Here is a 24,313-nt window from a genome sequence, read left to right as displayed (position 1 = left end):
ATTTTTCTGATTCCTGAACATCCCCATAAATAGGCTGTGAGCACGCTGCCCAGGTGACCAGGTGCACCAGTGTGATAAGGCTGGTCCCCACTGCAAGTTCCCCTTCTTGCCCTCCCTCTGACCTAGTGGCATTCAATCACACCAATGAAATCCCCTCACACTTTTTGCTTATGTGCTTCACTCTGACCCCCAATACAGGCACTTGTCCACAGGTCCTCATTCTCTCTTGGCTGCCCACCTGCTTGGTTGAGTCTACTCCCTTGGCCCTCCTCCCATGCTGTCGCCTGCATGTAGTGCTGGGTTTACCTCTTCTGGGACCTGTGAGTATAGTAAACCTCTTTCACTTTCATGTGCCTCTCTATGGTTTTATTCTGTGTCTGTACCAGGCTGATCAACCAAAACAACCATTTTAAGTAATAGAGGTATCCCTTACAACACACAAACACTAAAATAAATATATAGATCTAGATTTACCCCATACCAAAAATGATGAAACTGCTGTAGCACAGGCACTGACTACTCTCTGTAAACTCCAAGGCAGGACAACTCAGCCTCTGTTCCCACACACCTGTCCTATCATTTCCCATGTTTGCCAGGGACCCTTACAGCTGGTGGCAGGGAAGCTTGGAGCATCTTGCAGGCCACACCACATGGGCCGTGGCACAGCTGGCTGGTTTCCCAAGGAGCCAGCAGGAACAGAATTGGTGAAGACCTGAAAGAGTTAGATGACCCTCAAACCTGGCTTTACCTGTCCCTAGAGGCTTCATCTACTTACATTGCCTTCTGAGCAGACGTTTGAGTTTGTAACCCCTGATTCTAAAAGGTTTTTGCCATTCAGCCTTGTTAAGGTATATTTTTGTTTATAATCCTTGGATTTCTCTAGATGATTTTTTGTTTGCTTTCTTTTTTTGTGGCAATATGTTATCTAGTCTTATTTTTATTTCTTTAATTTAGTTTTTATTATTGAAACATATTTGACTTGGGTCACATGTTAATTGGATACATTTACATACTGTGATATGATTGCCATTGTAGTGAAAGTGAGCAACTTTATCACGTTACATAATTATCCTTTCTTTTTTGGAGTTGGAATAGTTAAGTTATAGTCTCTTAGCAAGTTTGGTAATTATAATGCAATATGTTACACAATATTGTTCATTGTATCTCTAAGGCTTATTTATTATTTGTTGTATCTAGATGGTCTCAAATACCTCTAGTATGCATCTACTTACTTTCTCAAGGACTTCTGACAGAAGCAAACTGCTGCTCCCTTTCCTGCAGTCGAAGTAGAAAGTACAGGTGATAAATGGCAGCACAGGAACTTGGACCTCGATTTATCTGATATCAAGGCCCATGTTCTGTCCAAGACTCCATGCTGCCCCTCTTGTACCTAAGCACTGGTGAGAACACGGGAGATGGATGACCATAATGACCCCTGTTTGTTGAGAGCTGCCAGGTCTTACAGTAAACATTTCAGGTTCTGAAGCACTTCAAAGTTTCAAAGTGGTTGTTTTAAGCTGCTTGGTTTCGGTAATTTTTATGTAGCAATCGATAATTAATATAATTAATGTTTAATTTGATTCCTTTAACCAACTTCCTGAACTTATTGATCTTCCATTGCTGCCTAAGAAACTTACCCAGAGAGAAGAGATGATTCATGGAGAACAGTGTATTCAGGATCCCATGTGAGTTAGAATTTTCTTTTTAAATTTGTAAATGGAAATGATTTTATTCTTCAGTCTCACATGCTTGGCTAATACGAGTCCACTCTTAAGGGATGAATCAGACATTGTTTGGCCACAAAATCAGATTGCTGAGCCCACAAGGTTGAGGACCATAGCTGAGTGGTTGTGAGCATAGGAAGTTAAAGATTGTCCTGGGAGGGGAGAGATGTACCATGTTCTTGGACTGGAAGAATCAACATTGTGAAAATGACTATACTACCCAAAGCACTCTACAGATTCAATGCAATCCCTATCAAACTACCACTGGCGTTTTTCACAGAACTAGAACAAAAAATTTCACAATTTGTATGGAAACACAAAAGACCCTGAATAGCCAAAGCAATCTTGAGAAAGAAAAACGGAGCTGGAGGAATCAGGCTCCCAGACTTCAGACTATACTACAAAGCTACAGTAATCAAGACAGTATGGTACTGGCACAAAAACAGAAATATAGATCAATGGAACAGGACAGAAAGCCCAGAGATAAACCCACACATATATGGTCACCTTATCTTTGATAAAGGAGGCAAGAATATACAGTGGAGAAAAGACAGCCTCTTCAATAAGTGGTGCTGGGAAAACTGGACAGCTAAATGTAAAAGCATGAAATTAGAACACTCCCTAACACCATACATAAAAATAAACTCAAAATGGATTAAAGACCTAAATGTAATACCAGATACCATAAAACTCTTAGAGGAAAACATAGGCAGAACACTCTATGACATAAATCACAGCAAGATCCTTTTGGACCCACCTCCTAGAGAAATGGAAATAAAAACAAAAATAAACAAATGGGACCTAATGAAACGTAAAAGCTTTTGCATAGCAAAGGAAACCATAAACAAGACGAAAAGACAACCCTCAGAATGGGAGAAAATATTTTCAAATGAAGCAACTGACAAAGGATTAATCTCCAAAATATACAAGCAGCTCATGCAGCTCAATATCAAAAAAACAAGCAACCCAATCCAAAAATGGGCAGGAGACCTAAATAGACATTTCTCCAAAGAAGATACACAGATTGCCAACAAACACATGAAAGGGTACTCAACATCATTAATCATCAGAGAAATGCAAATCAAAACTACAATGCGATATCATCTCACACCAGTCAGAATGGCCATCATTAAAAAATCTAGAAACAACAAATGCTGGAGAAGGTGTGGAGAAAAGGGAACCCTCTTGCACTGTTGGTGGGGTTGTAAATTGATACAGCCACTATGGAGAACAGTATGGAGGTTCTTTAAAAAGCTAAAAATAGAATTACCATACAACCCAGTAATCCCACTACTGGGCATATACCCTGAGAAAACCATAATTCAAAAAGAGTCATGTACCAAAATGTTCATTGCAGCTCTATTTACAATAGCCAGGACATGGAAGCAACCTAGGTGTCCATCGACAGATGAATGGATAAAGATGTGGCACATATATACGATGGAATATTACTCAGCCATAAGAAGAAACGAAATTGAGTTATTTGTAGTGAGAGGGATGGATCTAGAGTCTGTTATACAGAGTGAAGTAAGTCAGAAAGAGAAAAACAAATACTGTATGCTAACACATATATATAGAATCTAAAAAAGAAAAAAATGTTTATGAAGAACCTAGGGGCAAGACAGGAATAAAGGTGCAGACCTACTAGAGAATGGACTTGAGGATACAGGGAGGGGGAAGGGTAAGCTGGGACAAAGTGAGAGAGTGGCATGTACATATATACACTACCAAACGTAAAATAGATAGCTAGTGGGAAGCAGCTGCATAGCACAGGGAGATCAGCTTGGTGCTTTGTGACCCCCTGGAGGCGTGGGATAGGGAGGGTGGGAGGGAGTGAGATGCGAGAGGGAAGAGATATGGGGATATAGTATATGTATAACTGATTCACTTTGTTATAAAGCAGAACCTAACACACCATTGTAAAGCAATTATACTCCAATAAAGATGTTAAAAAAATAAATTAATTGCAGTTTCTAAAAAAAAGATTGCCCTGGGAAGGTATGACGGCCTTCAGACCATTCCTTTGGTGAATGCACCTGCTTTTCCACACAAAACTCCTCAACATGGGAGTAAGAGTAAGAGTTCCAAGGAGCCTAACTCTCATGGGACCCTGAATCTGCAGAACTCCGTGACTCATCTGTTCTCTGTTTTAAGTTTTAATGGAAGCTGAATGAGATTGAGGCAGTTGTGGTTAAAGGAATTGAATATTTATGGGTGTGTTAATTATTGATTATTGTATAAAAATTACCCAAAACAACAAACACTTATTATCTCTCCATTTCTATGGGTCAGAAATCTGGGCGTGGCTTAGCTGTGAGCCTCCGGGTTAGGATCTCTCGCAAGACTGCAATCAAAGTGGCATATGGGGCTGTGTTTATCTCAAAGCTCAACTGGGAGAATCCACTTCCAAACTCACTCATGTTGGGTGGCAGGCCTTAGGTCCTCACTGGCTTATTGGCCAGAGACATCAGTTCCTTGCCCCACGAGCCTCTACCCCAAAGGGCAGCTCACAACATGGCAGCTTCCTGGCTCTAGATCACATGAGAGAGCAACAGAATGTGCCTAATATGGAATCACAGCCTTTTTTAACCTAATCTCAGAAGTGACATCATCACTTTTGCCATGTTATATTTATTAGACGTGAGACATTAGAACTAGCCCATGCTCAAGCAGAAGGGATTACATATGTCATGAATATTAGGAAGTAAGGGTCATTGGGGGTCACTTTAGAAGCTGCCTACCACAACCCTCCTTGTTCTTTTTGAAAACTGTCATGGCTATTCTTGCAGATGAACTTTAGAATCAGTTTGTCAAATTCAAAAAGAAATTCTATTCTAATTTTTAATGGGAATGCACAAAATCTATAATTTAATTGGAGGGTACATATTTAGAAAATTCAATCTCATCCAGGAATATACCAGCCCTTCCATCTCTTCGTTTCTTCTTCTATATCTTTAGTATTACAGTCTTTAAAATAATGCCTTGCGTATTTCTTGCCACTTTTATTTCTGAGTACTTCATAATTATTTTTGCCTTTCTGAATGGAGTATATTTTTCCTTTGCATTTTCTAATTGGTTACGGCTATTGCTATGAATAAGAAAACAACCCAAGTTTCCTGTGTTGATCTTTTATCAGACCAACTTAATGAACAGTCTTAATAGTTTCAGTATTTATTATAACACATTCTGAGATATTTTCTCGTTAGACAATGATACTATCTGCGAACTAGTTTAGCTTTGTTTATTCTTTTCCAGTGTTTGCACTTCACCTATTTTTCTTGTTCCATTAAGTGTTGAATAATGGGAACTTATAGCCAGATTCCTTACCTTGTTCCTGATTTTAATGGGATTGCTTCTAAGGTTTTACCATGAGGTATGGGACTTGCTGCCGTTATAGATAAAAAAGATCATAGAGTTAGAATTTTACAAGCAAACCTTTTGTTCTCTTTCTAAATAATTGTCTAGAGGAAGAAATGAGGGAAACAAACACAATAATTCAGTCTTTTACACATAAAAGTAATCACAGGGTCTTTTTTTAATAACCTAAGCATAACCTAACAGCTCTTCAAGAATTGCCTTATGGTAAGCAAGGAAGAAGGGGGTCTCATGACATCAAGTGGGGGAGATAAGACCCAAGATACTCAAAAAGGCAGATGAAAGTGGCCCTTGTGTCATAATTTAGAAACTTCAAGGTCTGTATAAAGAAAGCACTGATAACACACATAGTAATTATCCAGGAGAGTATTTGGAAAGGTACCATGGCATCTTTTCCAGGAGAGTAAAACACTGAAGACCTATAAAAAGATCACAAAGTTGGTGCAGAGGAGTCAAATATTAAGTAATTCTTTGCTGAGAGGTTAACATTTAGAATATGTGACATGTAGTTTTATTGATAGTGGGTCTGTTTTTTGGTTTTTTTTTCTCACACAATAGGTTTCTAGTTAAGTTTACTTTTTTTCATAGCTTATAAAGAATTTTAAGAAGTAAAAATTATTTTGAATTTATTAAATTCTTTAGCCTCTGGTAAGTATATTTCTTCACCATTCACCTTTTCATGTAATAAATTACATAATAGATATTTAATGTTGAACCATGCTTGTATTCATGGAATAAATCCTGGTCATGATTCTTCTGCTGTATCCAGTTTTGCTAATATTTACTAAAAGTTTTTGATGTGTATTCATAAGGGTGATGGGTAAATATTTGGGTTGGCCAAAATGTTTGTTCGGGTTTTTGGCCAACCCAATATTTGGGGGAGATTTCCATCATTTGTTCCTCACAGTTCAGTAGACTTTTTGCATAAATCTGGCTTTATTACCTTTTATAGGAGGAGACTTTAACTACTTTTTCATCTATCTATAATTACTGTGATTTCTACCTCTCGAGTCAATTTCTGTAATTTCCAAAAAATGATTCATTTCATCAAGTTTATAAAATGTTACTTTCATATTTTAAAAAATCCTGTATAACCATATTTACTTCCTTTTTTGATTGCTAAAGCTATCCTCTACCACTGATCTGTTTATTTTCTTCAGAGATTTCATGCCTTTGAAACTTTGTCGTGCTAATGGTAAATGAGGTTTATAGGTGATTTGAATGTATGTGATTGTTGTTTTTTGCTTTCCTGTTAATTTCTTTATTTTGTTTACTTTAGCTGCCTCCCTGAATCACTGACCACTAAAAAGGCAGAATAGAATAGGAAAGATGTTCTAATATCCAGACACCTGGATTCTCAGCCTGGTTCCAGAACTTACAAGCTTTGTAAGCCTAAGGCTCAACACATACCATGTCATCAACAACCCACTCCTCTCAAAGTGAGAATTATTACAATAAGGGCCAGTGGCCCAAGGTAGGGGAGTGTAAGCCATAATGATGTTTGGTCTCTGGTCTTCCCCTGGTTTAAGGAACGTAAGTATAAAAAAGCACTGTTATGAATTGAACTGTGCCCACCCCCACTTCCCCCATTCATATGTTGAAGTTCTAATTCCCAGGACCACAGAATGCAACAGAATTGGAAATAGGGTCATTGCAGACGCAATTAGTTAAGATGAAATTATACTGCAGTAGAGTGGGCCCCTAATCGAATATGACTGGTGTCCTTATTAAAAGATTTCATGCTTATGAAAACATCTGGGCACAGAGAGAACGCATGTGAGGATGAAGAGAAAAAGTGGGGTGATGCTTCTACAATGTCACAGATTGCCAGCAAACCACCAGAAGTAGAGAGAGACACAGAACAGAATCTTCCTCACAGCTCTCAGCAGGGACCAATTTTAACTACACCTTGATCTCAGACCTTGAGCTTCCAGAACTGCAAGACAATTTCTGTTTTGTAAGCCATTCAGTTCATGGTGCTTTGTTACAGGAGTTGTAGAAAACGAATACTAGATGGGCTCTAGGGGAGTATCTCTAGAACATTTCATGCTGCTCGTCTTTGTAAACCGTTACAGGATGTATTGGTCAGCCTTTGCAGCAATAATGGTGCATTACTAAGTACCTCGAAGCTTAGTAGCTTAAATTCCAAACACTTATTTTTCACTTGTGGGTCTGTGGTTGTGGAGCTGCTCGATGCTGCTGGGGTGTGCTAGACTTGATAGCATGTGGGAAAGATCCAGGTCTCTCTGTCTTCTCGTTTTGGGGACAAGACTGAAGGAGCAGCCACTGTTGTTTGCAGGTGGACAGTACGAGTTCAGAAGGTTGAGTCAAAACACGCAAGTGGATATACTGAGTATGTCCACTCACATGCCATTGGCCAAAGCAAGTCCTAAGACCAAGCCCAAAGTCAGCTGAGGAGGGGTGGGGCTAGTAGCTAGTGGAGTCAGCAAAGTACTCTACCTAGACAAGTATGAACAAATAATTACTAACAAATAATACAGTCTACTGCACAGTCCCTAAGGCCTAGAAGAAGTGTGTTTGTTTGTTTTATAAGATATATATATATAGACATATTTGTATTAATTAAAATCTGCAGAAGTTCTCTAAACCATCACTTTGTTCGATTTTCCTGAAATGCCCTCCCGACCTCTGTCTCCCCTTTTCTCCTTTCTTTCAAGACCTGCATTGCCTGGCATGGAGCTTTGCATACATCAAGCAGTCAATAAATGCTTGTTAAATTTATGGTTGAATTTAACCTTTTCTTCCTGATGTGACTTGTAAAAAAGTAGCCTTTCAAAGAACAGGCATTCAAAAAAAAATGACTGAATTGAATTGAGGACAGGAAAAAGAACAGCTCTTTGAATATAGCTGTTGATGGAGACCCAGACAACCTTGTCTAATTCAAGGATTACAAACAAGAAAACCAGAATGCCATCCTACTGCAATTTTCTAATATCTTTAAGAGCCAATAACTTAGCCCCAATTAATTAAAATCTATCTTTTTTATTTGATACATTTCCTTTGAGCTTCATTCATTCTCTTACTATTTTTTTTTGGTATCGTTTCTAAAAATTGCAAGAAAATCTAAACACATTTTATTCTCTTGCTAACCAGGTCTTCCAGTGTGTGAATTCCAAGCATGTGTATAGTGAAAATGCTCCTCTAGTGATTCTGATGCACAACAGATATTAAAAATCATGTTTAATAAGGTAACAGAATGAAACTTCAGGAAGCCTCTTAATCCCCCCCGCCCCAAAACCTGAGAATTGGGAGGCCATGTTCAGTGCTCTTCTTCTCTAAATCAGTACTTCATTTGCCTCACAAGAATGGAAAGGACATAAATTTCAAGTTCTGGAAACATGAGGTTGAACTCTGGATCTGCCATTTACTGCCTGTGTGACTTTAGGGCATTGGCCTCTTTTTTTTTTTTTTTCTTTTTCAGTGTGAAAAGGAACTAATGATAGGACCTACCTCATAGAGTTGTTGTGAGGATTAAGTGAATAGTGTATATACAGTGTTGGCACATAATAGATGCTCAATGAACACTTGCTCCCTTCCTTGGGAAAGCATGGCATCTGGCCCCAAAGGGTGACCAGGTCATGAGGGAAGAGAAGAATGCTGTAGAAAAGCCTGGATTCTCCCCTTGGGAGTTAGTCTCCTCCATTTGCAGAAATGCATCTCAGGCGAAGACACTGTGCATAGGTAAAGTATTGACTGTGAATGCTGTTGTTTTTTGGTTTGTTTTGATTTATTTTTATTTTTTAATCTGAAAAGTCTAGTGGGCAGGGAGTATGAAACTGAATGAATAAAAGACTATAGGGATAAAAAAAAAAAGATCTACTAACTACTTTTGCTGAAGCTTTTGCCTGCTGATTACTCAAATTACTGACTTTCGAACTGGGTCTCAGTCCTTCTTGCAAAGGTTCCACAGAGCAGGCCTTTGTGCCCCATGAAAATGCTGGTCTACTGGCCACGCCCTGTGACAGACCCTTACCCTGGGCTCAGTTCAGGACTTGGCATGTGTGATAGAACCTAAATGTTCATTTTCCTAGCAGTAAGGCTACAGAAAATAGAATAACCAATGGTTTAACATTTTGGTAATTTCTGCTTTATCTGGGGAGAGAGGTACTTTAAACGCTTGAACTGAATTGAATGGAATTTGGCCCATAGCCAGAGGACCTTAGTACAGTCATATCCTATCTTCTCTGAGGCAGTTACTAGAATAGGAATTAAAATATAGCTAAAGATGGAAACCCTTCTTTTTCACAGGAGCAACAGGAGTCTAAAGACCTATGAAGATGGTGGGTATAGTGCTGGGGGCAGCAACAATACAATGTTGCACAGCAGTTGTGCAACCACCCATTGTAATAAGTTCTAAAACATTTTCAGCATCTCAAAAGAAACTCTTGTAACCATTAAGCAGTCACTCCCCATTTCCCACTACCATTCTTCTGTCCCTGTGGATACCTCTTTTGGATATTTCATAAAAATGGAATATGTGGTCTTTTGTGTCTGGCTTCTTTCACTCAACATAATGTTTTTAAGATGTCCCATGTTGCAGCATGTATTTCTCTTTCATCAAGAGAAATTATTTCATTTCCTTTTATGGCGGAATAATATTCCATTGTAAGGATATACCACATCGTTTGTTATACTTTCATCAGTTAATGAAAATTTGTATGTTTTTGGTTACAGTGAATAATGCTGCTATGAACATTTGTGTACAAGTTAATGAATGAACATATATTTTCATTTCTCTTGGGTATATGTTGTCTGAGTTAGCCTTTGCTACAATAATGGTGCATTACTAAAATAAGGCATTTGGAATTTGATAGGGATTGCATTGAATCTGTAGACCTTTGGGGAGTATTGCCATCTTAATAATATTGTCTTCCAATCTATTAACATGGGACATCTTTCCACTTATTTAGGTGTTCTTTAATTTCTTTCAACAATGTTTTGTAGTTTTCAACGTGTAAGTATTTCACTATCTTGATTAAATTTACTCCTAAGGACTTTATCTTTTTGATGCTATTGTAAATACAGTTGTTTTCTTAATTTTATTTTGGAATTTTTTTTCTTTCTTTTTTTTTTTCTTTACTAATTGCCCTGGCTAAAACTTCTGGTACAATGTTGAACAGAAGTGTGAGAATAGACATCTCTGTCTTGTTCCTTATCTTACAGTGAAAGCTTTAGTCTTTTACCATTAAGTGTGATGTTAGTTTTTCATAGATGTCCTTTATAAGGTGGAGGAAGTTGCCTCTATTCCTAGTTTGTTGAACATTTTTATGTTGAAAGAGCATTGGATTTTGTCAGATTTTTTTCTGTATCAGTTGAGATTATCATGTGGTTTTTGCCTTTTATTCTATTAGTATGGTCTATTTTATTTGTTGATTTTCATATACTGTGTCAGTATTCCAGGGATAAATTCCACTGGGTCATGGTGTATAATCCTTTTTATATGTTGCTGGATTTGGTTTGCGTGTATTTTGTTGAGGATTTTCATGTCTATATTCATAAGGGATATTGATCTATGATTTTCCTTTCTTAAGATACCTTTGGTTTTTATATCAGAGTAATACTGTTCTTATAGAATGAGTTAGGAAGTTTTCACTACTCTTCTGTTTTTTATAAGAGTTTGAGAAGCATTTGTGTTCATTCTTCTTTAAACATCTGATAGAATTCACAGGTGAAGCCATCTGGTTCTGGGCTTTTCATTGTTGTAACTTATTGATGACTAAATCAATCTCTATACTTCTTTTAGGTCTATTCAGATTTTCTATTTCTTCTTGTGTCAGTTTTGGTAATTGTGGTTTTTAGTACTTTACATTCCTGCTTTTACTAATTTTAGTCATTTCATTCATGATTTTAGTACTTTTCTCTCTTTTTCTTGGTTAGTGTAGCTAAAATTTTCTCAATTTTGCTGATCTTTTGAAATAACCAACTTTTCATTTCATTGATTCTCTGTATTTTTCTATTCTCTATTTTGTGTATTTCTATTATAATATATTTTCCTTTTTGTTGCTGTGAGTTAGTTTGCTCTTTTTTTCCAAGTCTCTTAACTTGAAAAATTAGGATATTGATTTTATTACTTTTGAAGTAGGTATTTATAGCTATAAATTTCCCTCTCTACAGTACTTTTACTGCATCCCATAAGTCTGGATATGTTGTATTAATGTTTGTTCATTTTTTTCTTTCAGCACTTTGGATGTGATATCCCTACATATTTTCTGGTGGTAAATCAGCTGTTAATATTATTGATTATTCCTTGTACATGGGTCACTTCTCTGTTGCGGTTTTCAAGATTGTCTCTTTGACTTTCAACTGTTTGATTGTAATGCAACTCTGTGTGAATCTCTTTGAATTGATTCCACTTGGAGTTTCTTGAGCTTCTTGAATGTGTAGATTAATTTTTTTTTAATTTTGAAAAATCAAATTCAGGAAGATTTTTACCATTATTTCTTTAAATGTTCTTCCATTCCCTTTCTCTCACTCCTGTCCTCTGGGAGTCCCATTTGTACATATGTTGATATACTTAATGGTGTTTCACAGGTCTCTTAGGCTCTGTTCATTTTTTTCCTCTTTTTTTCTCAAACTGGATAACTTCAATCAACTTTCTTCAAGTCTGATGATTCTTTTCATGCCTGTTTGAATCTGCTGCTGAGCTACTCTATTGAATTTTTCATTTCAGTTATTGTACTTTTCAAATCTGGACTATTCTCTATTTGATGAGACCCTCTCTTAGTTTCTTTAGTTCTTTCTCTATGGTTTCCTTTGAACATATTTTTAAACAGCTGATTTAAAATCTTTGTCTAGTTAAGTCCAACATCTGGACTTCCTCAGGTATAGTTTCTATTGATTGCTTTTATATTTCACTTTGTATTGTTTCTTCATATCCTTTGTAATATTTTGTTGAAAACTGCACTTTTTGAATATTATGTGGGCAACTCTGGAAATCAGATTCTCCTCCCTCCCTAGGATTTGTTGTTGTTGCTGCTTGTTGTACTTTTGGTCTTTGTTTTTTAGTGGCTTTCCTGAACTAATTCTGTAAAGTTTGTATTCTTTGCCATGTATGGCTACTGATGTTTCTGGTCCGTTCATTTATTGGTTACCTAATGATTTGGACAGAGATTTCCTTAAACACCTGGAACCAAAAATTCTTAGAGCTTTTGCCAACAGTCTCTCTGTGAGTGTTGAGGCATACATTTAGCATCTAGTCTGGAAGTTTACAGCTCTGTCCTAAGCTTCATGTTATCCTTATGCAGAGTCTCAAGGTCTGCCAGTAATGAGAGTGTAGGGCTTCTTGGGTCTTTCTCGAGCAGGTACACAGCTCTGGGCATGTAAATAGCCTTCTATACTCCAGGAAATATTTAGGAGCTCTTCAAAGTTCTTCATTCCTTACTCTTTCTTTTCAAGCTTCCAGGTTAGTCTATTGTTTGCCCAGCTGTTATCCATTGCCTCAGGCAGCCGTGGCTAAAATATGTCCTTGTAATTGTTTTTGACAAATGTTCCTGGGTAGTGGCTTTAGTACTAGTTGAGTTTTGAGTCAAGTGAGATGAAGATAGCCTTTCAAGCAGTCTTCCAAAGAGTCACTAGTAGGTCAAATAATGACAATTCTTTGTGAATGGGGTTTGTTCTGTTCTCTCTGGTATTGAGAATGTGGACCATTATTTTCAAGGCTGTTACTGAGCTGGGGTGTGGGTGGTTGGACTAGGGTAAGTTAAAACACCACTAAGCTAACCATTCTAACATAGATTTAGCTGTTTTTCTTGAGTAAGTGTTCCCTGTGTTATTGCAAGCCTTTGGTTAATTTCCAGATTCCTGTCAAAACTGATTCTTACAGTTTTTGACATTTTTTTCATTGCTTTCATGGAGGGACATACTTTTTGGAGTTCCTTACTCTACCATTTTGCTGAAGTCCTAACCATACCAATACTGGACATTTGAAGATGTTATGCAGTATTTCAAGCAATTTCATATCCATTTTCTCATTTCATTCTTATAACAGAATTTGAAGTCAAGAAGTAAATATGCCTTTTATAGATGAGGAATTTGAGGTGTCCTGCATGAAGCTACTCTGTCTTCCCAGCTCATCTGTCATAATTGTGATTAATCTGTTTTCATAGGTAGACCATGAACTGCAAGACAGAATAGATAATGCTATTTGTACTATTAGCATAATTCTTAGAACAAAGTACAAATTTTGGAATTAAAAAAAAAGAATAATGAATAAAGTTTAACACATGAGACCTCTTTCCTGATGAATGGATTCATGAAATCCTACAGTGTTAGACCTGAAAGTGTCCTCATGGGCTATATCGGGAGGGAAACGATGGTGTAGGACTTAGTGTCTTCCCTAATGTTTCAACAAAACCAACTCCACATTAATTTTTTCTCCCCATGTTCTTTTAACAAATATTAATTGAGCTCCTACTCTGCCCCAGGCCTTGCACTAGTAGCTAAGAACTTAGAAATTAATAAGACAAACTCCTTGTCATGAAATTCACATTTGTGAGACAAAGAATGAGTATATAATTTCTAGAATTAAATGTAAAAAAACCCCAGAAAAACAAAGAAAAGCAAAACAAGGCAGGGTAAGGTAGGAAGGGCACTGGAAGACACAGAATTATTTTAGATAGTTTTAACAGAGATGTCTTTTCTCAGACATGATATTTAGGCAAAGATATGAAGGAAACGAAGGATCAGGCCATCTGAGAATGTAGGGGCAGTGTTATAAGCAGAGGAGCAGCAAATGCCAAGACCCTGAGGTGGGAGAGAGTTCAGCCTGATCCAGAAGGAATGAGAAGGCAGGCATGGGCTGAGCAAGGGCTGAGTGCCATGTGTGAGAGAGGTGGAGATCAACCAGGTCAGCTCATGGGCTGCCTTGGTAGATTTTCTTTGAGTAAATAGTTCTATGGATAAAGAAAAAACTGAAAAATACTCAGTTTTATATTATAATTTGTGATTATTTACTTGCTCCCTTTTTTGACCTTTAAAAAAAGCTGAAGTTTAGTTAATTTACAATGTTGTGTTAGTTTCAGGTACACAACAATAATATATACAATATATATTCTTTTTCAGATTCTTTACCATTATAGGTTATCACAAGATATATAGTACAGGATATCTTGTGATATACAGTAGGTCCTTGATGTTTATCTATTTTATATATAGTAGTGTGTATATGTTAGTCCCAAACTCCTAATTTATCTCTCCACCCTGCACCCCATCCTCTCTTCCATCTTTTCCTCTCTTTCTTCATTCCTTCCTTTTCTTATCTTTCTTACTTTTCTTTCTTTCTTTCTTTGTGTTACCCACCAACAAAGGGATCTGGACCATGTTCTCTTTACCTGTGATAAACACAGCACCTGGCACATAAGAATACTCAAATGATATTTTTGAATAAGTGAGGAAATTGAGACCTGAAAGGTAAAGTAGCATTTTCAAGGCCACACAGCTTGTTAGTGGCAGAACCAGAGCTGGACCTATATTTAGTTCAGTTTCTGCTACTTTACCACATCCCTTGCACGGAATCAAAAACAGATCCAAAGAATTTTGCAATTAGCGTAGCTTGTCATTTCCTGCTACTGCCTCCAAGTATAGTCTAGTCACCCAATCACGCAGCTAAGTCATTAGCAAAAGAGTACTTGTCGTTTCATTGAGTCAGGTGAAAGCTTTCATGGTGACAGTCAGCATCAAAGATACAATGTGTTGTAAAGAACCAAAAGGTATGTTTTGGGAGGCAGGGTGGAGGGGCTGGACCATTGGTACAGTGTCCCAGGTCAGGGAAGGGTGACTTAGCTGCAAACCTTCCTTAGTGAAGGAAGAGAGAGAAAGGAAAAATAGCATCAAGAAATTGTCAAAGTAAAAATGCCACATTTACTACTTTGCAGATGCAGAGGCCAGAAAGCAGACAGAATCAGAACACACATTGTTAAAATGACCCATAATGCTTTGGAGAACAATAATGTGACTGGCCAAGGCTTGAAGCATCTCTTTCAACACCAGCACAGGAGGTCATCTGTGTCTCCACACGATGTGCGGCGAATTCAGGTAGACCCGAGCCTGAAATGGATCTGGAAAGCAAGAACGCATGTGCTAAGATTGATGGTGTCTCCACCCACCCCACAGCTCTGAATGAGTCCTACAGCAGATCCAACTGCCATCCAAGATAAAGGAAGAGATGAATTTTCATAGTAGGTGGGGCAAGCCAGAGACCACAAGGGGAAGTCACCAAATCAATAGGAATAGGAGATCTGGCCAGAAGATGGCAGTTGTTATAGTCAGGCCAGCCCAAGTCTCTAGCTATGACTGATGCTTCTAGCAGCTTAACTGTGACGGAAATAGCTTGTGTTGCTGCTGCATTTCAACCAAGAATAAATGGAGTAGTTGGAAGTAAGTAGCCTTGCCCAGACTTCCACTCGCATTGATGGCAGCATCCAATGGATTCCATGGATGGAATACGAGATGCTCAGCGCACAAAGGCTGCTATCGCTCACCTGCACCAGAAGACCCTGAAGTTTACATAACAGATCGAGGTTGTACAAACATCCCAGAGGACAACGCTGATGACTAGTTGAAACTTGCCAGCAGTGCAGACAAGCAGCAGGCCACCCACATCAAGCAGGTCTTTGAAGAACCAGAAATCTACTCAAATCTTCTTCCAGCTACAAAAGAAGCTTAAGTGCTACCACTGGAAGTTTTGGGAGATGGAGTGGGATGGGATCTCATGGCAACCACAGGACATCTTCAGGGACATGCACCAGGGTCTGAAGGGTGTGGAAGTGAAGGTGGCTGGCTTCAGTGAGAGTGTGGTCAGCTTAACAAAGGTCAAGAAGCTTTCCAGCTTCTCCCAGCAGCCACTCAGGGGTGGGGGCCGTGATCTCAAAGCCCGAGGAGATCATTTGACTAGTTGGAGCAAATTTGACAGTGTGGGCATCTCTCAAACTTGATGCCCAAAGGAATCTTGTAATTTTAGAGCTTGAAGGGATCTTAGAGGTTCTTAGAGATTATGGCAAAGCCGAATCCCAGAGAAGGTAGGCAAGCTGTACACCAGCACACAGACAAGAGCAGGGTAGAAATTTGAGCCCAGCATGTTGGCCTTCCAGCCTAGTCCTGGAGCCTCTTTACCCAACAGAATGTAGAATGGAGGAATACAAAGTTGGATGCAAACGATCAACTGGCATGCTGAATTGATAAAGTGAAGACTTTTGAGGACCAAGTGTTGATTGTTGACCAGTAGACAGACTCTGGGCCACTGCTAGCGTTTCATTCGTCTAAAGGCACCCCTTCCTCTGGGTAGACTCAGGCCACAGGAAGGCCATCAGCTTGGCATGAGGTGTGTGGGCAGGGCTTCGGCCTCTGCATGCCTTCTTGTCTGGGTAGTTTGTGTAGGATACACCCTGGACAGACTCGTCCAGCAGCCTGGCGAATTAGGGACAAGTTACAAGGAAGCCCTTGATGTAGGAGGATAGTGCAGGGAGTCAGGGAGCTTTGGATACTCTTTGGTATCCATAGCCCAGTTCTGTGTGCTCTTGTCCAGCTAATGGGGTCAGAACTCAGGTGTGCCCCCTTGAGGCTGGAGGACTTCACACCGTTACCTGACCTGGTTCCACCAGGGTGTGTAGCTGAGTTCTGTGACTGTCACGGCTTAAACCACAAAACTGAGAGACTGTAACCAGAAGCCTCTCTTCCCCGCTGTTGCCTCCGATACCAGAATGCATCTCTCCCCTCTATTGGGTGCTTAGGGCCAGTTCTAGTTGCTTTCCTGGCTAGAGGTGGCACTGAGGCCTGCTGCCTAGGACCTGGGGCTGCAACACACTGCCAAGCCTTTGCTCCCAGCTGTCCCCATTGTCAATCAGAAAAGTAGAAGCAGGGTCTGGCCGCACAACCATCTTGTCTCTCTAAGACCAGGGCAGTTCGCTTCTACCACTGGGCCTTCCATACGGCCTCTCCGCACCTCCTGCCACCTACTCCAAGGAGTTCCATCCTCTTGCAGGGCAAGGCTCACCTATTTCCTGCCTGAGCATCACTCAGATGCAGAGTAGCTGCATTATTGTCTTCTCCTCATGGGTTCCAGGAGACAATCTCCCCACGGAAAATAGTCTGAGCTTGGAATTCTACCAAAGCACAGACTATTCTGCCTGGTGTCTTTAATACATACACAGAGAGTCTTCTAAAGAACCGCATCCACCAGTAGACTGTTACACCAGTAACAGGCTCTGGTCCTCAGGTGGGGATTTTTTTTTTTTGCACAGGCTCCGGACGCGCAGGCTCAGCGGCCATGGCTCACGGGCCCAGCCGCTCTGCGGCATGTGGGATCTTCCCGGACCGGGGCATGAACCCGTGTCCCCTGCATCGGCAGGCAGACTCTCAAGCACTGCGCCACCAGGGAAGCCCCTGAGGTGGGTATTTTGAACATTTGTGACTTTATAGTCGATTGTCTCTTTGTATATTTAAAGTATACATTGACATATGCTAGTATCACATTAATAAATTTTATATAAGGTTGTTTTAAGATACTCTGTTTTTAGGAAAATACCCACACCAAACTGCTAATAATGGGATTAGGGATAAAGGTAAGTGTGAGAATTTTCATTTTCTATACTTAGTATGGTTTGAGGTGGTTTTTATTGACAACAACACATGTTACTTTTGTGATCACAGACAAAACTTAAAAACATGGAAAATATATACTTCACATACTATGCCTAATTAAACACTACACACACACACACACACACACACACACACATATGTATTCTTTATTCCTGAGAATAGTATTTGATGTGGGGAGAGAGAGAGCACGAGCGGGTGCAGGTGAGCGTGGAGTCTGGAGACACCTGAACATGGATGAGGTGACATCATCAACAGGTAAAAAGCTGATGAGGAGGTGAAGTGCTGCCATACAAAGTGGCATTTCTGTCTGGGCAGCTTGAACTCTTCTCAGACCCTTCCTTCCAAGTGATGGCTTCTGCTCTACTTTACCTAAATTACAGGAAGTCCTGGTCCTTTGTCTCAATATTCACTCCATTCAGCCCTCCCCCGCCTTTTGGTCAATTAACATTGAGAGCAGTTTCATTAGATGAGTTATATCACTATAGTCTGGCTTTTGGCAGTGATAAAAGTGCTTCCAGGGGTTTGCCGTGCATATCACTTGTCTTCCACCTCCCACCACGCCCCTGCACAACCGTCTACACACACACACACCACACACACACACAACTTGAAAATGGTCTGAATGTTAAGACAGTTTTGTAACTTATTCAATAAACCATGCAAAAGATTAATTACACATTTATACATGTAATTTGAGTTCAACCTTCTCCTGTGCCTTTCTCTACACATACAAGGAGCTCAGAACTCTGACACTTGACTTTCTGTAGAATGACATCATCTTCTTGGCCGTGTGCCTGTGGCTGTTCTCCTGGCTGAAACTCAAGCAAATGTCAGGCAGGTCAAAATCAGAAGGGGGAAATATGGTTGTGTGAAATCAACTGAATCAACTCACATTTATTACAAAGCAACTCTGGGCAGAATGCATAAAGGCTGAAGAATCAGAGAAAGCTTAAGACATTCCCGAAGGGAGAGTGTTGATTTGAATTCTTAAATTAAGCTACTGATCCAATTTCCATTTTTGCATTTTGTGATCTTGGCTAATTTGATAGGCAAAATTTTATGCCATTGTATTTAGATGAAATTTCTTTGATTACTGGTGAGAGTAAGCACTTTAAAATACATTTTATTATTATTTGCATTTCTTTCTGTGAATTGCCTATTTGTATATTTTGCTCATTATTCTTTCGAGGTACCAGCTTTTTCCTTATTACAAAGTAACAGTACTTCATATACGAAGGATCTTGACCTTTTGTCTGCAATATTTGCCATAAATATTTTTCCTAGTTTGACATTTATCTTTTAGTTTTGTTTATGGTTTTTCTGACTTTCAAATGTTTTAATGTAGAAAAATCTATCCATTGCCTTCGGGGTTCATCTATTACCTTTTTGTTTTTTGCTTAGTAAAGGCTTTACCACTCTGAGATCTCATGAATCTCATAAATTTTTATCAGTGTTTTCATTCAGTTTTTAATTCTTTGAATTCAGCTCTTTAATCCTTCCTTATTGCATTTTGGAATATAGTGTAAAATAAAGATCTAAATTAATGATTTCCCCTAATAGGTGAATCTCCTATTTGTTGTAATCAATTCACCCTTTTCTCATTTATGAAATTTAAAGGATTATACAAATAATATAGCTGCAATAAAAAAAATCAGAAAATACAAATAGTGGAAATGAGGGGGAAAACACTTGTATTTTCTTTCCACTCTGAGTTGAGTGTTAGCAATTTCCTCTGCCCTTCCAGACATTTTCTTTTCTAGATGATGCGTACATTTCCCCTCCAAATGGAATCATATTGCAATATGGTTTTGTAACCTGATGTTTTTCCATTCAGTAATGTATCATGACTATCTTTCCATGTCAGTCAATATACTTTTACAGCACTACGTCCTAATTAACTTTTCACTGAAATATATTGTACATTTAGAAACGTGTACATTTCATAAGTGTACAGCTGGATGAATTTTTACCAACTGAACACATCCATGTAACCAGCTGCTAGATCAAGAAGAAGAATATTACTAACACCCCCAAAACCCTCCCAATGGTTCTTGCCTGTGATCTCTCTTCCCCAAGGGTAACCATTGTCCTTCTGTCCTGACTTCTAACAGCATAGATTGATTTCATAGTCCTATTTTTGATAGCTACATTGTATTCCATCACACATAAATGTATCACAGTATACTTGCTATGGGTTAAATTGTGTCCTCCCCAAAGATATGTTGAAATCCTAACTTCCAGTACCTGCGAATGTAACCTTATTTGGAAATAGGGTCTTTGCAGATATAATCAAGTTAAGATGAAGTCATCAGGGTGAGTCCTAATCCAATATGACTAGTGTCTGTATAAGAGGAAAATGCCATATAAAGACAGAGACACACAGAGAAGAAGGCTATGTGACCATGGAGGCGGAGATGGGAGTGATGCTGCTGTAAGCAAAGGAGCACCAAGGATTGACAGCCACCACCAGAAGCTAGGAAGAGGCAAGGAAGGACTCTACTTAGAGACTCAGAGGGACCATGGCCCTGCCAACACCTTGATTTCAGACTTAACTTCCAGAACTATGAGAGAAGAAATACCTGTTGCTTTAAGCCACCTAGTCTGTGGTACTCTGTCATGGCAGCCCTAGGAAACTGATTACCCAGTTTTGATGACTTTGGGGTTTTTCTTACATTTTATTATTTTATAGTGTTATGAATATTTATTTTTTTCCTTAAAAGAAACTATAAGAATGATCTGAATCAAAGAATACTAGTAGACAATGTGCGTACAAAGTACTTAGTAAGACAATGGCTATGATTCACCAACTCTATCTCTAAGTGTTATACTTGGTGATAGAGGTGATGTGGGCTCCTTCCTTTGTAATGAATTCCTCTGTAACTCCAGTCTCACCAGGATTCCCTAGCCTGTGGGTACAGTGGGCCCACATAAAGATATAACTCACTTCTGCCACCACCTCCATAATCAGAACATTCCAGCCCCTTATCTCTAGGAGTCTCTGGGGTGGGGCATGAGGCAGTGGTGGTTATCATTCCAGTTCTTGAACAATCCTTGCACCTTCCTCTCAACGTCCCAACACATCCTCCATAAAGACTTTTGGGGGCCTGACTGTGCTACTCCCTCTGAGAGTTCATTAAGTCAGTGGAAGGACCCATCTCATCTTCAGAAGCTGAGCTGCAAGGTGCCAGGGCACTGTGGCATTCCATGTGGTCCTCATTGCATTAGAACCAGGCAATGTTTCTTTCTTTTTTTATTTTTCTGCGGTACACAGGCCTCTCCCTGTTGTGACCTCTCCCGTTGCAGAGCACAGGCTCAGGATGCGCAGGCTCAGCGGCCATGGCTCACGGGCCCAGCCGCTCCGCAGCATGTGGGATCTTCCCGGACCGGGGCACGAACCCGTGTCCCCTGCATCGGCAGGCGGACTCTCAACCACTGTGCCACCAGGGAAGCCCCAGGCAATGTTTCTTAAACGAGGAGAAAAGGCCTTTCTTAGCCACTCTGTACCAGGAGCCCCCAAACAGCCCTCCCTGTTTTGTCTTGTCTCCCAGAGTCCTGCTGCCTGTAGCCCTTTCACCTGGGACTTAGCTAGGAAGATTGGAATCTGAGGCAGACACCATGTGTCAGCTGCGTTACAGTGCCCATGTAAAATATTCCAGATTGATGATTCCACAGTTAGACTTCATGCCGGGATGTATCCAGATCTTAACAGTGAGCACACTTTCTGCTCAAACTCATTACCTGCTGTCTTCTTGAGCCTTCATGATATTTTGATATTCATAGGTAAAATATCCTCTTCTCTTCTTTTTCCAAAAAAAAAACATTCTTATAAGCCATGACCTGTTTATTTCTCCAGATAAATATATGAATAGTATTGTCGACCATTAAGAAGTTGTCAAGGATGGCATCAAACCAATGAAATTAACAAGAGAGCTGACATCTTTGGCATGTTTGGGTTTCCATCAGGAATGACAGCATGTCTCTGTGCCTCGCTGAATCTCCTTTCACATCTCCTCCAGAGGGATTTGGGGAGCTGGAGAGGAATGGCAGAGAGCAGTCCAAACAACCTGCTGAGTGGGCTTTGGGAAGCCGATCGAGCATTGCTGGCTCGAGTACAGGGGAGGTCATTGAAAAAGGAGGCAGGATGAGTTCTGAGCCAGCTCTGGGTGTCTTCCAGGAATTCTTGATTTTTTTCATGGCACTGGATGAGAGAATGTGCCCAGGGAACAAATCTGATGAAAGCAGAAAATAAGCTGATTTAGTAAAATTTGTCAGACAGGAGGAATTGTGGCTGAACCCTGGAGCCAAGGATCTTGGAAAGAAGGGTAAATTGAAAACAGGTAGCAATGTGCACTGTGGGTGTGGCTGAGCAGAGAGGCGGGGCTGAGCTAAATTTCAGGAGACTTGGATTCCAGTCTGAGCTCTGAAGTCATGCTGCTCTGTTCCTTTGGGCTAAAGGCCTTTCCCCTTGAGCATCTGTTTGCTCTTTTCTCGCTATAAGAGTGCTCACTGAAGGACCTCTAAGGCTCTCCTTGAGCTGGGTTTCTAAGTGGTATTTACTAGAGCAACACAGGAGTTGCATGGCTGAAAAAAGCCCCAAGATGTTAAACTTTCATGTCTAAACCAAAGGACATAATTATAGAATGATGTGATGAAGAAATGAAATTTCAAAGCACCTTTGGGATGATTCCTGCCAGTGGAATAAGAAAGGAAAAAAATCCAAGTTAGCTCAAGAACGTTATTTAGGGGTGAGGGATACCTAAAAGCACTAAAAAAAAGTGCTTTTCAAATGAGTTCTTTCTTTTGGTTTTGTTGGGTGACGGCTCCCTGAGGTGAAATTCTCTCCGATACTGTGACTTGCTTTGTAGGTGGGATGAAGCAAGGAATGTGCCCCTTGCAGCAGGAGACTCTAACCACAGAAAAACTTTTCCAGGCCATTTGTGTCTTTGGGGCTACACATTTGAAAAAGAAATTACATCATTGGAGTTCCAGATTATTTTAAACTCATTTCCTTTCCTTCTTCTTTCCTTATTTTTTTTAAAAAAATTTTTATTTACAGATTTTGCCATAAGCCTAGGTTTAACTCTGTCACAGAGATGAATTATTAAAATTGGGCCCCAGATAGATGTCTGCTTCACAGATGGAGGAGGCTCCCCTGAAGCCTTTGGCAGAAACTGACATGTAGGGACTAAGCCCTTCAAAGGAGTCCCCACCAAGAGCTGCAGTGCATAGAACCTGCCAGACTATATCTGCTTCTAATATTTCCATTTCCCCCATGGGGGTCCTGGCCAATAAATTCTTCCAATTATGCCCTCATGACTCCAACTCCACAAGTCACCCAGTACCTCACTCCTCTGAAGGTCAAAAATGTCTTCATTGAGGCTAGCATTATTGTTAGCTTCAAGAACCATTCATTGCTGGGTTTTTGAAGGGGAAATAGGAAAATTCTAAGTTTTGCATTGTACCCAGCCTCCAAGATGGCCTCCAAATCAGTCCCCAATGATCCACCTCTTGGTATTCGCACACTTGTGTGGTCCCCTCCCACACTCTGGCAGGGTGTGCGTGAGTGTGTGAAAAATAGCATATTGCAGAAGAGGGGAGGTCAGCTGCCACGTAGTGAGGTCACTCGGGCAGCCTAGAGAGAACCCCACATGATGAGAAGGAACTGAAGTCTCCAGCAACAGCCAGTGAAAACTAGACAACAACCTTGTGAGTGAACTTGGAGGTGGATCCCCACCCCACCCCAGCTGAGACTTCAGATGAGAGTACAGCCCTGGATGACAATTTGACATCAATCTCACGACAGACCTTGAACCTGGAACCACCCAGCTATGCCACTCTCAGATTCCTGACCCTCAGAAACTCAGTGAGGTAATACATGTTTGTTGCTTTCAGCTCTGAAGTTTTGGGGTAATTTGGAATGCAGAAATAGATAACTAATGCACTCTGTGCTTTGTTTTTGGTTTTCTGAGTAAATAGGAAGACATGCTATATGGAATGACAGGTCAACATGTGTCTATCTTATATGTTCCCTGAGTTTGGGGCAGGATCAAGGAATCCATATGTTTAACTAGCACCCCAGATGATTCTTATCATCAGGAAAGTTTGAGAAACAATACAGAACAGGATTCAAAAGTGAATGAGACATACCTCTTCTTCAGGAAACTGTGCAAGATGGAAAGCAAATTGGTACACAGAAATACATTTAAAGAGAGGCACCAAGTGTCAAGGAAAGGTTTGAATAGCCTTGGGGGAATCAAGGAATGCTTCCTGGAAGAAATGACATATGAGTAAGATCTCAAGGGTTGGTTAGGACCTCAGGGAGCGATATATGGAAAGAATCACAGAGTGAGAGTAACTGGTGGCATTTATCAGGGGCCTGCATTGCACCAAGCACTTTACCTGCCTCATCTTATCCAGTCCTCACAACAGTCCTGTGCAGTAGGAGCTACTGTCACCCATTTTACAAGTGGGAAAGCTAGGCTTTGGTTAGCACACTGTCCAAGGTCACACAGCTCCTGTGTGCAGTACTAGGTAGAAAGGAGATAGCTGACTCTATCTGCCATGCTTTTAACTGCTATCGTGTTCCATGTCCTAGG

General features: G+C 40.0%; 1 protein-coding gene across 3 annotated transcripts in view; it reads left to right on the top strand.

Annotated features, from left to right (window-relative positions):
- Positions 1 to 239: 239 nt before the first annotated feature.
- PROKR1 (prokineticin receptor 1) overlaps positions 240 to 24,313 on the top strand; it is a 40,621-nt gene continuing 16,547 nt past the window's right edge. The window contains exons 1-4 of one of the 3 annotated variants that reach the window (XM_067704851.1): positions 240 to 848; positions 1,198 to 1,400; positions 6,379 to 8,308; positions 14,993 to 17,503. The gene's annotated coding sequence lies outside the window, so the exon portion shown is untranslated. Of the gene's footprint in view, positions 849 to 1,197; positions 1,401 to 6,378; positions 8,309 to 8,526; positions 8,802 to 14,992; positions 17,504 to 22,323; positions 23,586 to 24,313 lie in introns of those variants that run through there. The other 2 variants (XM_067704853.1, XM_067704854.1) reach the window with 2 other exon arrangements.

This window comes from Pseudorca crassidens, chromosome 14 (assembly GCF_039906515.1).
Source record: "Pseudorca crassidens isolate mPseCra1 chromosome 14, mPseCra1.hap1, whole genome shotgun sequence".
In the NCBI taxonomy this organism is placed as follows: domain Eukaryota; kingdom Metazoa; phylum Chordata; class Mammalia; order Artiodactyla; family Delphinidae; genus Pseudorca; species Pseudorca crassidens.
The sequence above is the reverse complement of the archived record's forward strand: the minus strand, read 5'-3'. Positions and strand labels throughout refer to the sequence as shown.